This window comes from Acomys russatus, chromosome 19 (genome assembly GCF_903995435.1).
Source record: "Acomys russatus chromosome 19, mAcoRus1.1, whole genome shotgun sequence".
NCBI classification, from domain to species: domain Eukaryota; kingdom Metazoa; phylum Chordata; class Mammalia; order Rodentia; family Muridae; genus Acomys; species Acomys russatus.
In genome coordinates this window covers 4,351,939-4,368,097 of record NC_067155.1, presented here as the reverse complement: position 1 = coordinate 4,368,097, position 16,159 = coordinate 4,351,939, and the positions used below count along the sequence as shown (strand labels likewise).

General features: G+C 48.1%; 1 pseudogene; it reads right to left on the bottom strand.

Annotated features, from left to right (window-relative positions):
• Window positions 1-736: 736 nt before the first annotated feature.
• LOC127202983 (mitochondrial import inner membrane translocase subunit TIM16-like) lies at window positions 737-1,128 on the bottom strand (annotated as a pseudogene).
• Window positions 1,129-16,159: the final 15,031 nt, after the last annotated feature.

The window sequence follows — 16,159 nt, the reverse complement described above, 5'->3', positions numbered from 1 at the left end:
GGGTTTCTCTGTGTAGCCTTGGCCATCCTGGACTCACTTTGTAGATCAGGCTGGCCTCGAACTCACAGCGATCAGCCTGCCTCTGCCTCCCGAGTGCTGGGATTAAAGGCGTGCGCCACCGTGCCCGGCTAATTTTCTTAACCAATATATTTTATTAACAACTTAGTGACCGAGCATACGTCACTTATAACCCGACTAACCAAAACAATAGGAAATGAGGATTAATGGACACAATAACAAAACCGTAAGGATATCGGTTCCGAGGAACAATTCTCCTGGCACAATCTGCAGGATTTCTTCTGCTGGAACCTAGAGTAACCAGAACCCAGAACCTCAGCAGGAGCCGGAGCCCCGAAGCCTTCCCTCGAGCGGTTCTCTCTAGGAGCGTCTCAAAGTGCAGCGATGAACAGCCAAAACTATCCCAAGTCTCCAAAAAGCCCCATCTCCAGTTCTGGGCTCATTTATATATCTCCTCCCAGCGTCTGTTCATGAGATCTTTTCAGCTGGCAACAATCAAGCTCCCGCATGAGGTGGTCAGTCTTCTAGTGGATTAACCTCACCTGTTCTCTCACAAGACCGTTCCAATCCCACACTTGGGATCCTAAAAAACAGGTTTATCTCTCCCTCAAGAACCAAACAACTGTTTTCCTCTTACCTGGTGAGGCTGAGCCATCTCTCTCACCCCCCCTTTTTTTTTTAGCACTAGAGAAACATGAAAAAGACATTTATTCCCACACTATAAATTATGAGGCAATGCGTGGGGGAGAGCCCAGCAGTCACTTGGGCATCTGCCCCTTTTCTCTCTGTCTTCCTGGGCTTGTATTCGGAGCTCCTCCCCTAGGTGTTCCTTTGCAGGGACAACCTTTGACTGTGGTAGAAGGAGCCACCCACAGACTTACCATTCACCGTAAATAGGTGTTCATAATTCCTCAGGGCTCAGCCTGGAGATGTTGAGAATCTGCTGGGCTTCCTGGAGGCTGAGGCCAGAGAGATGAGATGCAGCTGCAGACTGGTACCCAGCACGACCCCAGCATCAGCAGCTGCCTGGCTTGCTGCAAACTCCTGCCTCAGGGCCCGGGCAAAGGCTCTGACCACCACCTGTACACCCATCACAGTGATGTTGGCCATGACAGCTGCTCCATCTTAGGGCAACAGGTGCTGCTTCTAGAATCAGTGGGACCAGCTTATGGGTTGCTGGTGGGTCAGAGGTCAGGGGTGACTGAAAAGCCCCTTATTTTTATTTTGTTTATTTATATTTCTTTACCATTTATTTTATTAGATGTATGTACGTACGTACGTATGTATGTATGTGTTTATTTTGTTTTCAGAGAAGGGTTTCTCTGTGTAGTTCTGGCTGTCCTGAAACTTGATTTGTAGACCAGGCTGGCTTCGATCCACCTGCCTCTGCCTCCTGAGTGCTGGGATTGAAGGTGTGTGCCAACATGGCCCGGCTTTTTTTTTTTTTTAAATACTATCCTAAGAAATGGGTTTTAGGGCCTGCAGAGATGGCTCAGTGGTTAACAGCACTTGCTGCTTTTCCTGAGGTCCTGAGCTCCGTCCCACATCAAATGGTTCACAGCCACCTGTAACTCCGGTCTCAGGGCATCGGACACCCTCTCTGGCCTCCAGCTGGCACCACACATGCAAAGTGCCCATATACACATGCAGCAAAACAATGGTATACACAAAAACACCAAATCGAACCAACCCAATAAACAAACAAACAAAAACCAACAACAAAAACTCCCAACTTTAAAAAATGGGTTTTATATGAAAATTTAAATTCCAGCGATCCTCTTCCCTTGCCTCTTTTGGCAAAAGTCTTTGAAAGGAGGTCTGTTGTTTCTGAATTATAGCAATTAAAGATATACCCTGAATGATTGGTTTTCCCATGCAAATCCCTTACAAACAAACAAACAAACAACAACAACAAAAAAAGTAAGAGATTTTGACAGAACTGGGACACTGCAAGCGAGCAAGTCAATTAAGGCTTTCCCCCTGCACCCGCCCCGATTCTATTTTTTTTTTCTTTCAAAAGCCACATAAACGTTGCAAAAGTGCCACATATTTGAGCCGTTTTAGCAGTTTTCCATCTGTTTTTGTTGTCTCAAGAAAATAAAGATGGTTTCTGGGCCAGGTCTGAGAGTTGTGGGTGACTCTCAGGTCATCACAGGGCTTGAGATGGTCGCTCCTTCCTCTGGAGTTTGGGTCAGGACCAGTTCTCCCCCTTGGTTTGCTCCCTTTTGGTCTGAGGACAGCAGCCCTGTGCTTGCTGGGTGTGCAGAACAGCACCGTGGCCGCCCCTCAGATACGTTTTCCACAGGCACCCATGTCTTCTTGGGCATAAACAGGCTGTCGCCAAATGCACACCCAGCCAGGAGATTCCATCTTCTGCTAACATGGCTTTTGGCAATAAAGCCATTATCTCAAAGTACCATAAAAGGCATCTTGGGCGCCCTACCCCCCCTTTTCATCTGTTGCCGGCTCAGCGGGGGAGTTTATTGCTATTTAGAACTCTGATTGCTAAATGCTAAACAAGGCAGGTCACACCCTGCACTAAGTGGTTAGACAGGCCTCTGAGGTGCCGCTTGCCTTCCGCCATTCAGGTTGACCCGAGGATGTTTTGGTGGTATAGAGTCTAAGCCTCCATAAGAGAGAGATTCCTCATTGCGTTGGAGTCCCACAGTCCTGTCGGTAAGGTCAGTTGGTGACGACCAGTGCAACCTGTGGGAAGTCTGGTATTGTAAAAACAGTTTAGATGACTGTAAAACAGAAGTTAGGAAGGGAATGTCCAGTGGGAAGTGATCTGAGCCAATGGAGGCCGCTTCCTGTCTAAAACGCCAGTTTCCGGGAGCCTGAGGCGGGACGAGCCTGAGTTCAACGTAAGCCTGGCCTACAAGCTAAGACACATGCGTGGCCCGTTCCCTCGTATATACATAATGAAAAAATAAAAATAACATCCTAAAATTTATGTTTTCCAAATTTGTTTGAATTGGTGTGTGTCTAAGTTATGTTGTCATTGTGACGCGAGGCGGGGCCGGGGGGGGGGGCGGACAAAACAAAACACACACCCTATGCAGCAGACTCAGGCATGTGTCTATTTGCAGGCAGGGCGCAGCCAGGCAGCCAGCGCCAGCCTATACTGCCCCTTTAAGGTGTGCTCCACACTCAGAGAAGATGCTCAGCCCTCCTAGTCGAATGGGCGGGTTCTGGTGGAGAGGCAATTCACGCTCATGTTCTCCTCCTCAAGGTACAGAAAGATGTATGCAGCTTGCTCTGCCCGGCTTCATACTCCTCGCACAGAGCGGGAATCGGCCTTGGTTCCCCCGTCCCGCCCCCCCACCCCCCTGTATACGTCCAACCTATGAAGCAAGCTGCAGGTAAGTACCCTGTGTATAACACGACCTCTGACTTTGGCATGCTGGGAAATATGTTGATTTGGCAGGAAAGGTGGGAGAGTTCGCAGGTAGGAGCATGGAGGGGGGGGCGTGGCTCCTTCACTGCGGTAGATTAGGAAGCCGGATGGCAAGCCAGGAGAAAAGTGGGTCTAGTCTTCAGAGGCCCACCCCTAGTCTCCTACTCTGTCAGCCAGGCCCCACAGCCTCCCCTCAGACAAATGCCACCAGCTGGAACCAAGGGCTCAAACACAGCAGCCTGTTGGGGACATTTCATTTTCCAGCCATGACAGTGCAATCATTATTTTTGAAACTTCATTTAGAGGTTTTGGGGATTTACATTTGGCATTTTGAAAATCAGAGTATCTGCTTGTAATTATATTTCTATTCATACATATATGTATATTTTGTGGTGTGTGTGGGGGGCAGGGGTAGACTGTAGCAGAGATAGATCTCGAACATACTACACAGCTCATTCCAGCCTCAAATTCACACCAGCTCTCCTGTGTCAGACCCCCAAGATCTGGGTCTGTAGGTGTGTGTTTTTTACCATGGCTGGCTTTAGAATATCCATTAAGGGACTGAAGAGATGGCTCAGCGGTTAAGAGCACTGTCTGCTCTTGCAAAGGACCTGGGTTCAATTCCCAGCACCCACATGGCAGCTCACAGCTGTCTGTAATGCAAATAGAATACAATTTAAAAAGTTATTTTTTTTTTTTTGGAAAAAAGAATATCCATTAAGGTTAGGCATGATGGTACACACCTTTAATCTCAACACTTGGGAAGCAGAGGCAGGTGGACTTCTGTGAGTTTGAGACCAACCTGGTCTACACAGTGAGTTCCAGGACAGCCAGGGCTGCTGTTATAGAGAGAAAGAGAGAAACCTTGTCTTAAAAAAAAAAAAAAAAAAAAAAATCCATTAAGAAATAAATATAGCCGGGTGTGGTGGCACACGCCTTTAATTCCAGCACTCAGGAGGCAGAGGCAGGTAGTTCGAGGCCAGCCTGGTCTACAAAGCGCAAGTCCAGGACAGCCAAGGCTACGCAGAGAAACCCTGTCTCGAAAAACTAAAAGGAAAAAAAAAAATAAAAATAAATATAAGAAAAGGAAGCTGAGAGGTGGCTCATGGGTTGAAAACAGTGGCTGCCTTTGCAAAGAACCTGGGTTCTGTTCCCAGTATTCATATGAGAGCTCACAGCCATGTTTGACTTCAGCTGTAGGGAATCTAACACCCTCTTCTGGCCTCTGAAGGTACTGCATATGCATGATATACATACATGTAGGCAAATACACAGAAGATTATAATTTTTTCTTTAAAGTAAGAGTTTTGGGTTTTTTCCTTCTTATTTTGAAATATGGCTTTCTCCCAGCATTAGGTGAGTCACATAAATAGTTAAGACATCCAGATTTTCTTTTACGCCATTAAAAAGTGTTTTATTATTTTTTTTACCATAATGAAAAAAAACCATTTACAAGTGAATATTGCCTTTATGCCTTGATAGTCTTTTAGAATTGATAAATTAATGTCTATCTCGATTTCCTTTGATAAGAATTATTCTCAAGAAAGATAAAGATGGGTTTCAGGGCTTGATTTTATTCCAAGGTACACTGCTGCAAACTTTTTTAGATTTTTAAATGTTCTTTTATGTGTCTGAGTGTTTTGCATGTATGCATGGGCACCATGTATGTGCAGTTCTTGCAGAGGCCAGAAGAGGGCGTCAGATCTTGAAAGTAGAGTTACGGATGGTTGTGAGCTGTCATGTGGGTGCTGAGAAACGAACCTGGGTCCTCTGCAAGAGCAACAGGTGCTGTTAACCCCTTAACCATGTCTCCAGCCCAGGCATACCACCATTCACAAAACTAATGTGAAAGTAAGTGCCGCCTGTTGCCAGTTTAACTTCTTTAATTAAAACAGAGAGTTGCCAGGCAACAATGCCATGGGGGAAGTTCTAAAACCATCAGGGTGGGAAAATAGGTTTAAAATGAAATTGTTGGTGTGCTGGTGACTCTGCTGTGCCGGCATCAGGAGTGGCGACACTTTAGTTAATGGAAAACGGAGCCTTAAACTCCGCTAGTATTACCTTTTAAAAATATTATGGAACTGTAAAGAGGCGTGACTGGGGAGAAGCCTTGATGAAAGCTGAGCTGCCCTGGGAAGCCCGGAGTTTGGAAGATTAAAGCGTGAAACTCAAAGGAATGTGTAGTCCACCTCTTAAATGAGGTCAGGCAAGGAGCCCTGCCTCCCCCGCTCCAAGCTCCTGGTGGTGGAGGGTGTTGGAAACAAACAGTTCATTCTGGAATGTGCTGAATCCAGTGATTTAAAAAAAAAAAAAAAAAATCCCAAAGAACCCCTGGCTGGTGGTCTTTGAGCCGGTCAGATGGCTTTAGGGGTTAAAATGTTTCTACCCTCTTCCCTCCCTCCCTCTCTTCCCTCCCTCCCTCTTTACTTCCTAGCTTTCTTTTCCTTTCCTCTCTCATCTCTTCACTTTCCTCTTGTTTCCTCCTTTTTCTTTCCTCTCACTTCTCATCCCTCCTTTTCTCCCTCCCACCCTTCCCTCCTCCTTCTTTCTTTTGAGTGTCTTAACACCATCACCCCCTCCCCCCGCACCCCCCCCACCACCCTCATTTTCAATTTCTTTACAAATGTTCTTTGCAAACTTTGCTGCTCCTTCCTGAAGAGCAGTGTCTACACTGGCTGGCATTCCTGCGCCTTGATATTTGGCCCATCCAACCAAAATCCTAGCACTTTGTAGAATGATGCCCCCAACCCACGCCCCCCCCCACCATCCCCACTGAAAAACATGTTTTTCTTTGTTTTTTTTTTAACCAAACCTATCATTTTTACAAGCAATGGATAGTTTTTTGCCCCCCCAGTATCAGCATTATTGACAGAGGTGTTTCCGGGCACACAGCTGCAAAGACTAACATAAAAAAATGTCCTGGGCTCCAGGACTCAGAGGAGGAATCATAAGGACAAACTCAATTCATTACACGGTAGTTTATCATCCTCAGATTTAAAGTGGGATGGGGCCAAGGGTCTTTGTGCTACCCCCTTCCACGAGTCCTCAGGAGAACTGAGATTCGGCTGAGTGTGGCGTGTCAGTAAAGAAATCAGGCATCACCCTCCCCATGCTAAGCCCACGACTCCCCTATTTCTGACATAGTTGTCCAGATCCATAGACAGAGTCCCTAGGAGACTGACACTGTGGATGATTTGTTTTCAGACGAAGCTTCGGAGGCTGACAGACATGATGTCTGGAAAGCGCCAGCCACCAGCTGGACTGGCTGCCCAGGGCAAACAGAACCCTCTTCCCTTGTTAGCCTTAGGGACTCAGGATGCTGGAGGGCACCCCCTTCCCTCAGCAAATCAGAGGAGCCATGTTCTCCGTCTGCCATGTGACAAGGCAGAGGAAGGCTGCAGACAAACAGGAGGAGGCTGCAAGGCTGGCCTGCGTTTCTCAGCCAGCAGCACCTCAGCCTTTGAGAGACAGCAGCCGAGGTATCCCACAGGGAGCCCTAATAGGAAATCTTTCCTCTTTGTACCCCCTCCCAGAGATCCCTATGTCTCAGTTAGGGTTTTTATTGCTGCGAAGAGACACCATGACCACGGCAATTCTTGTAAAGGAAAACATTTAATTGGGGCTGGCTTACAGTTTCAGAGGTTTAGTCCTGGCAGGAAGCACGGCGGCGTGCAGGCAGACATGGTGCTGGAGAAGGAGCTGAGAGTTCTACATCCAGATTGGCAGGCAGGAGGAAGACAGGGCCACATGGGGCCTGGCTTGAGCATCTGAGACCTCAAAGCCCACCAACAAGACCACGCCCACTCCAACAAGGCCACGCCCACTCCAACAAGTCCACGCCCACTCCAACAAGGCCACACCTCCTAAGAGTGGCACTCCTTATGGACCTGTGGGGGTCATTTTATTCAAACCACCACTCGCTAGGAAGTAATCTCCAGGCCCGTCACCTGGAAGTTTTAGTTCTAGAGATAGCCTTGGTAGGTAGCTCAGGCCGACTTGAATTTGTGATCCTCCTGCCTCAGCCTCCTGAGCAATGGGATCATAGGTATGTAGCACGATGCCCACCTAGACCCCATAACTACACTACCTATAAGTCAGGTTTGTGTACATGTCTATAGTACACACCTAGAATCTCAACACTCAGGAGGCTGAGGCAGAAGGATCGCTGCTGCTTTGAAGTCAGTAAGGGCTACATAACAAGACCCTGCCTCAAACCCAACAAATATAGATAAATACCACATAGATAGTGACGGTTCCCAACTTTAAATAAACTGTATTAACACGAGTTTTGATTGACACTGTACGCCTTTATGGGTTATAATATGGTGTGTTGGTGTGTATGCACAGCCCGAGATGACCAAACCAAGTTAGTTAACACTGGCATCACTTGCGTAGTTTTATTATTATTTTTTGAGTATGTGATAAGACATTTGAAATAGTCACTCCTGGATATTTTGGAGTGCATCATTCGTCATTACTGACTACAGTCACCCTGCTGAGCAATGATCTCCATGCTTATTCCAGCCTGGCTGAAACTTTAGATTTATTGAGTTATGATTCACATGATGTAAACTTGACTGTTAATCATCTTCAGATGTGTATAGCTCAGTGCCATTTAGTATTCACAATGCTGTCTTGCCACTACATCTAACTACAAGCTTATTTTTTCCTGCAAGGGAAACCTTGTGCCCACTGAGCATCAGTCTCCTCCCCTCAACCCCCATCCTCTCCTCCTCAAAGCCACTCCCCCCAACCCCCACCAGTCTGCTCTCTTTCCCTGTGGAGTCATATTTTCTGGAAATGTCACATATAAAGATTTCCAGTTGTCTTCTCCATTGGCCAGACCACTTAATCCCTTCCCCCCTCCCCCCCATTTCTTACTTACTTAATTCACTATTTTAGAATTTAACACTTTCTTTTAGATAATTTCATAGACAGATACCATGCACTTCGATCCATCCTCAACCCCACTACTCTCTCCTCCTCCTCCTCCACCCACTGACTTCCTCCTTCTCCATGAGTCCCCTGAAGTGGAAGCTTCCGGTTTCCTTGACGACCCAGTTGTTTCATGTGAACATGTTTTTTTGTTTTGGTCCCAAGTGTTGGGATGTGGGAGTGCTTTCCCACCGCTGAGCTGTCTTGTGTGACTGGTGTGGTTTTTGCCAGCTGAAAAACATCCTTGTGTGGACTCTGAGAAGGGAAAAATAGAAGCCTCACAGACAGTGAGACAATGATTTGGCATCGCTATGCTCCGTAGTGGTTCACGTCGCTTTGCTGGCCTTCGCTTGTCTACACTTTACTTTGCAGAGAGAAACACACTCCAGAGAACTTGTCCTGGTCCTCTGGCTGAGTCTTGTGCTGATTCGGCAGAGTCTCGCTGTGTCTGCTGGATCGCGTTGCTGCTACTGATTTCCTGTTGCTGTTTGGTGTTTGCTATTTGACTGAACAGCTGGTAACCCAACAGTGAAGAGTAGAATTGCCCCAAGGAACAACGTCTAAAGAGGTCCACAGCCCCCTTTCCTACTAACCCCTTTCTGTGGGTTGGAAGGGAGGTAGACATGTTTATGAACCCTAAATAAAACAGGGTTTTGAACAACCTAAGCCTACTGTCCCCTCCTACTTTCGAGTCTTGTGTTTTCTTTTCTTTTCTTTTTAAAAAAAGACTTATTTATTATGTACACAGCGTTCTTTCTCCATGTACAGAGGGCACCAGATCTCATCACAGATGGTTGTGAGCCACCACGCGGTTGCTGGGAATTGAACTCAGGACCTTTGGAAGAGCAGCCAGTGCTCTTAACCTCTGAGCCATCTCTCCAGCCCGAGTCTTGTGTTTTCGAGCCACTAAATGTACTGTGAGTTGCTGGTACAAATATGGTGGTGTGTGGGTATTTACTAGGACAAGGGCTACACCACTGAAGACATTAATTTAGGGACAGCGGTACCTCTGGGATAGGTGAGGCCTGATCAGCCCCTTCCCAGTCCTTGACAGAGTAAAGGCCCAGTGTTGTGTGTGTCTCGTGTCCATGATCACAGTGACCCTGTCTCACAACCTGCAGACAACACTCATAGTGCTCCTCAACAGATACTTAGTCTCAGCTCCTTGACCAGCTCTGAGTCTTGGCGTTAACTGCCACCTCTTGGGGGGGGGGGGGGGGGGAAAGAGCTTCTCTGTCCAAGGCTGAGAAGAGCAGTGAATGATAGGCCAAATGTAGATACTTGCAAGGCAGGTGGAATATACATTTAGTTAGGGCAGCAGCAGCAGCAGCAGCAGCAGCAGCAGCAGCAGCAGCAGCAGCAGAGTCTCCTGTAGAGCAGAGTCTCACCTCTCTGGCTGTGGTAGTTTGAACAGGAGTGACTCTCATAAGACTCACGCGTTTAGCCGGGCGTGGTGGCACACGCCTATAATCCCAGCACTCGGGAGGCAGAGGCAGGTGGATCTCTGTGAGTTCGAGGCCAGCCTGGTCTACAAAGCGGGTCCAGGACAGCCAAGGCTATACGGAGAAACCTTGTCTTGAAAACCAAAAAAAAAAAAAAGATTCACGCGTTTGAAAGCTTGGCCCATAGGGAGTGGCACTATTAGGAGGCGTGGCCTTGTCAGAGGAAGCATGTCACTGTGGGAACAGACTTGGAGGTCTCTGATGCTTACGGCCAGGCTAGTGGCTCACAGTCTCCTCTCAGCTCCTTCTCCAGCACCGTGTTTGGCCTGCGCATGCGGCCGTGCTTCCTGCCATGACGGTGAGGGACTAAACCTCCGAACTGTGAGCCAGCCCCAATGAAATGCTTTCCTTTATAGGATTGTCTTGGTCATGTTGTCTCTTCACGGCAGTAGAAACCCCAACTAACTAAGGCACTAGCCATAGGATTTTGACCAGGTCTATATTGCCAGGTGTGGATTCCCGTTCTCCATCACAGAGCCTGCCCAAGCGCATGAGTTCAAGCGATCATGGACAACACGTTCTGGGGCCACGAGCCAGGAGAAATTGTCCCTTCTTTCAGTTATTCTCTTAGGAATTTTGGTCACCGAGAAAAGTAACTACTTGGCTGGGGATTATATATAGCCTTTCACCTTCTGCCTCTCTCTGGGTTGTCTTCATCAGCGTTCTCCCCGGCTGCATTTGGCTAAGCTGGGGGCCTGTGCTGGCTAGTCTTACATCAATTGACGTGGGCTATAGTCATCTGAGAGGAGGAAGCCTGCGCTAAGGAAATACCTCCGTAAGTCCAGCTGTAGGCAAGCCTGTTACCCCTGGGCTGGTGGTTCTGGGTTCCATAAGAAAGCAGGCTGAGCGAGCCATGAGAATCACGCAGCACCCCTCCATGGCCTCTGTATCGGCTCCTGCCTCCAGGTGCCTTCCTTGCTTGAGTTCCTGCCCTGACTTCCTTCTCTGATGAACAGTGATCTGGGAGCGTGAGCCACATAAATCCTCACCCCCACACCTCCCCCCCCACCAGGTGGGCGTGGCATTTCATCCAGGCAGCAGTGAGCTTAGCTAGGACAGAGACGATGGGGAGAAGATGGAGACAAAAGCAGCCTCTTTGGCAGATCATCTTGGTGACGCAAGACCCTGCTACACAGATTGTGTGAGGAAGCACCACCTAGGGTGCTCAGGGAGTTCTTGTCATAAACTGCTGTGGGACAGCCATGTGCCTGGGGAGTTTTGCAGCCAGGGCAGTCACTGTAGCCAGGACAGTCACTGAGTCACTGCAGACAGGGACGGTCACTGCAGACAGGGAAGCCACTGTAGCCAGGGACAGCCACTGCGGACAGGGACACTCACTGTAGCCAGGGACGGTCATTGCAGCCAGGGCAGTCACTGCAGCCAGGGAGAGTCACTGCAGCCAGGGACGGCCACTGCAGCCAGGGCAGTCACTGCAGCCAGGGAGAGTCACTGCAGCCAGGGCAGTCACTGCAGCCAGGGAGAGTCACTGCAGCCAGGGACAGTCACTACAGCCAGGGACAGTCACTGCAGACAGGGACAGTCACTACAGCCAGGGACAGTCACTGCAGCCAGGGACAGCCACTGCAGCCAGGGCAGTCACTGCAGCCAGGGACAGCCACTGCAGCCAGGGACAGCCACTGCAGCCAGGGACAGTCACTACAGCCAGGGTCAGTCACTGCAGCCAGGGACAGTCACTACAGCCAGGGACAGTCACTGCAACCAGGGACAGTCACTGCAGCCAGGGACAGTCACTGCAGCCAGGGACAGTCACTGCAGCCAGGGATAGTCATTGCAGCCAGGGCAGCCACTGCAGCCAGGGCAGCCACTGCAGCCAGGGACAGTCACTGCAACCAGGGACAGTCACTGTAGCCAGGGACAGTCACTACAGCCAGGGACAGTCACAGTAGCCAGGGACAGTCATTGCAGCCAGGGCAGTCACTGCAGCCAGGGCAGTGGCTGCAGTCAGATTACAGTTTTACAGTCAATGATGAAGGGACATCGGGGCAGGAACTCAAGGTAGGAACTTGGAGTCAGGAACCGAGGCAGAGACCATGGGGAGCACTGCTTACTGGCTTGCTCTTCATGGCTTCCTTAGCCTGCTTTCTTTCTTTCTTTCTTTTCTTTTCTTTTCTTTTTTTTGAGACAGGGTCTCTCTGTGTTAGCCTTGGCTGTCCTGGACTCACTTTGTAGACCAGGCTGGCCTCGAACTCACAGCAATCCACCTGCCTCTGCCTCCCGAGTGCTGGGATTAAAGGTGTGTGCCACCACACCCATTAGCCTGCTTTTTTCTTTTTTCTTTTTCTTTTCTTTTCTTTTTTTTTTTTTGGTTTTTTTCTTTTTGGTTTTTCGAGACAGGGTCTCTCTGTGTTGCCTTGGCTGTCCTGGACTCACTTTGTAGAGCAGGCTGGCCTCGAACTCACATTGATCCACCTGCCTTTGCCTACCAAGTGCTGGGATTAAAGGCATGCGCCACCACGCCCGGTTTAGCCTGCTTTTTTATAGGACCCAGGACCACCATTCCCCGACAAGGGATGGCACTAACCCAGTGTGCTGGACCCTCCCATGTCAATCATTCATCAAGAAAATGTCTCACAGACTGGCCTATAGCCGGTCTGATGGAGGCAACTTCTCACCCGGTGTTCCCTCTTCCCAGACGACCCTGGCTTGTTTCACATTGTCAAACACTGACCAACGATCTCTCATTACAGCTCCAACTTGGTGTCAGGGCCCACATATTGCCCCTCCAATGGTCATCTCCATTACTGCTTTCTAAGTGGGGAGACTTATTCTTCATCCTGTCTGTTTAAAATACGTTGCTAATAAATGTAGATTAGAAACAGAGCTGGAGACATGGCTCAGTGGGTAAGAACACTGGCTGCTCCTGCAGAGGACCTGAGTCTGGTTCAAAGCACAACACGGTGGCTCACATCTGTCTGTAACTCTAATTCCAGGGGACTTGATTCCCTATTCTGGCTCCTATGGTACCAGGTATGCACGTGGTAAAAACCAATATACATCTCAGCACTCGGGATGCAGAGGCAGGCGGATCGCTGTGAGTTCGAGGCCAGCCTGGTCTACAGAGTGAGTCCAGGACAGCCAAGGCTACACAGAGAAACCCTGTCTCAAAAAACCAAAACCAAACCAAACCAAGAGAAAAACGAAACTCATACATAAGTAAATAGATGATAATAAAGAAATATTCAGCTGGACATGGTGGCGCATGCCTTGAATCCCAGCACTCGGGAGGCAGAGGCAGGGGGATCGCTGTGAGTTCGAGGCCAGCCTGGTCTACAAAGTGAGTCCAGGACAGCCAAGGCTACACAGAGAAACCCTGACTCAGGGGGAGAAAAAAAAAAAAAAAAAAAAAAAAAAAAAGAAAAGAAAAAAAAAAAGAAAAGGAAAGAAAAGAAAAAAAGAAATCTTCTTTTAAAACACAGACACAGGCAGGCATCTTTGGAAATTTGAAGTTGAAAACTTGCCTCTCCACACACACTCTTTTTCTGTTCTTCTATTGTAGCCCAGGCTGGTCTTGAACTTGTATACGCCCTACCTCAGCCTCCCAAGCAGAGGGATTACAGATGTGAGCCACCGCACCCAGCTCATATTTCCTGGGGTTTATTTTTGTGTGTATGTATCTGTATGTGTGCATGTGCACATGGCTTCAGGCACCTGTGGCAGTTGGAGTCATAAGGTTTCCTAAAGTTGGAGTTACAGGCGATGATCAACTGCCCGATGTGAGGATGTGAAGTTTTGTGGGTTTTTTTTTTTGTTTGTTTGTTTTTTTGTGTTTTGAGACAGGGTTTCTCTGTGTAGCCTTGGCTGTCCTGGACTCACTTTGTAGACTAGGCTGGCCTCGAACTCACAGCGATCCACCTGCCTCTGCCTCCCGAGTGCTGGGATTAAAGGCGTGCGCCACCACGCCCGGCATGATGTGAGTTCTTGAAACCGAACTTGGGTCTTCCGCAAAGACACTACACACTCTTAACCATCGAGTCATCTGCCCGAGCCCCCAACCTTTATTTTCCATCGGTGTTTTCTTTTTCTCATGATTCTTCAGACCTGAGGTGTTGCAGCATTACCCAGAGAAGTGGGGGCTGAGGTTACTCTGGCTCCGGGAGCTCCGACAGTTCTGGTACACCCACACAAAACTGTTAGTGACTAAGGTCTGACTTCACTGTCTCCAGCTTTGGGCAATGGGAATTTGGCCCTGTAAGACCGTTTCAGAGTCAAGTGAGATCAATACTCTTTGCTCGCTTCTTTCTGTCCATTACTGTGACTCCCGCTCTATCAGATCCACCGAGCTTCCTGGAGCGGAGCCGGGGGCCGCGCCGGTGCACACCTGCAGTCCCCGAGCGTTAGATGCTGAAATGGCCAAAATGTATTTCTTTTCTTTTCTTTTTAAAAAATATTTATTATTATGCATACAGTGCTGAAAAGGGTATCAGATCACATTATAGATGGTTGTGAGCCACCATGTGGTTGCTGGGAATTGAACTCATGACCTCTGGAAGAACAATCAGTGCTCTTAACCGCTGAGCCATCTCTCCAGCCCCGCAAAACGTATTTCTTTTTAACGTGTGTGTGTGTTTAGTGTCTCTTTCTGTGTGTGTCTGTGTGTGCACCTATGTGTATGCATGTGTGTGTGTGTATTTATTCTGTCTCTGTCTCTGCTTTTCTCTCTGTGTCTGTCTGTCTGTCTGTCTCTGCCTGCCTGTCTGTCTGTCTGTCTGTCTCTCTCTGTGTTTTGTGTGTGTGTGTGTGTGTGTGTGTGTGTGTGTGTGTGTGTGTGTGTGTGTGTGTGTAGGGCAGAAGAGGCAATCAGAGCTCCTGGAGCTGGAGCTGTAGGCGCCTGACCCGGATGCTAGGAACTGAACTTCCTTCCAGAAAAGCAGCAAGTGCTTCTAGCCACTGAGCCCTCTCCCGTCCTGCTCAAGATAAGGTCTTACTGTACAGCCCTAGCTAACCCAGATCTCTATAGAGACCGGACTAGTCTTGAACTAGTCTTGAACCCACCCTCCCTGCCCCCCGAGTGCTGGGATTAACACCCTGTCTAACACTTCTTTCCAAATCGAAAAGTTAGTAATATTATAAGTCGATGGGGTTGATTTGTTCTTAACTCACAGTAGTTTTTATTTGAAACCGAATATTTAACAGTTTATTGGGTGAGCCTGAAGGCTTGAAGTTACACTTCTATGAGTTTGGGCCTTGCGTTTTCGACACCTTGGGTTCTATTCTTTGCTATTTTTTTTTTTTTAACTTACTGCAGCAGTTCAGGGGGCTCTTAAACCATCTGTTAGCCTTTCTCTCTCCTTAAAAAAAAACCACGCCACGTCGAGTCGCTCAAGGCAAGAAGACCTACGGCTAGAGCGACAGAAGCAAAGCTGTGCAGTCGCGCAGGCACAGATCATCGGCGCTGACATTTCAAGGCTCGAGCCTATTAATTTTTTATGCCGTGCTCCTTGTATATCGTTAATAAAAATCTGACGAAAAACTTTTTAGGATGTGTTTGTTGCCGTGGCTTTGATCTTAATGTTTGCAAACTAATACATTAATACATGGGAAGCCTTAAGGATTCTTTCTAAAAGAATATTTCCATACGTTATGTTTTCATTTCCATTTTAGGTAGCCGAGCCTCTGCGGGGTTGTCGATGGCGCCGGCATTAGATTAGGGTGGGAAGTGTGTCTTTTATGAGAGAAACAGCAGTTAACAGGAAGCAAAGGCAATGGCATTTGGTTGGACTAATTAGTTAACTAAACCAGGTAGGCTTTGGGGTTGTTTGTTTGTTTGTTTGTTGTTTTGTTTTGTTTTGGAGACAGTCTCATGAGGAAGCCCAGGTTGGCCCTGAACTCACCAAATGCTAGAATCACAGATGTTACTCTCTGAGGCTAGGCAGTGTCTCCATCAGATTTTTTTTAATTATTATTTTTTTAATCGAAGCTCACTTTTGTAAGAGATCTCACATCTAACTTTTTAAAAGGGGGTGGGCATCTGTACTCATCTGCTATTTTTGATAGATCAGGTCCTCAAATTACTGGAAATGAGGTTTAGTGTACATGTGTCAAAATGTCACTCAAGGGACAGAGGCAGGAAAACGTGAGAGCAGGAGGCCAGCCCAGGCTACACTGTGGGACCCTGTCTTATGGGGGTGGGGGAAGCCGCTTGTGTTACTGTACAGACTTTCAATGGCACACCTTTGATCCCTGTTAACTGCCCATTTCCTTGCTGTGGCCTCTGTGCCTAAGTTAGGGAACCCAGACACGTCAGGCCACCGAACGCACGTCACTTTGACACTTATATATTATATAT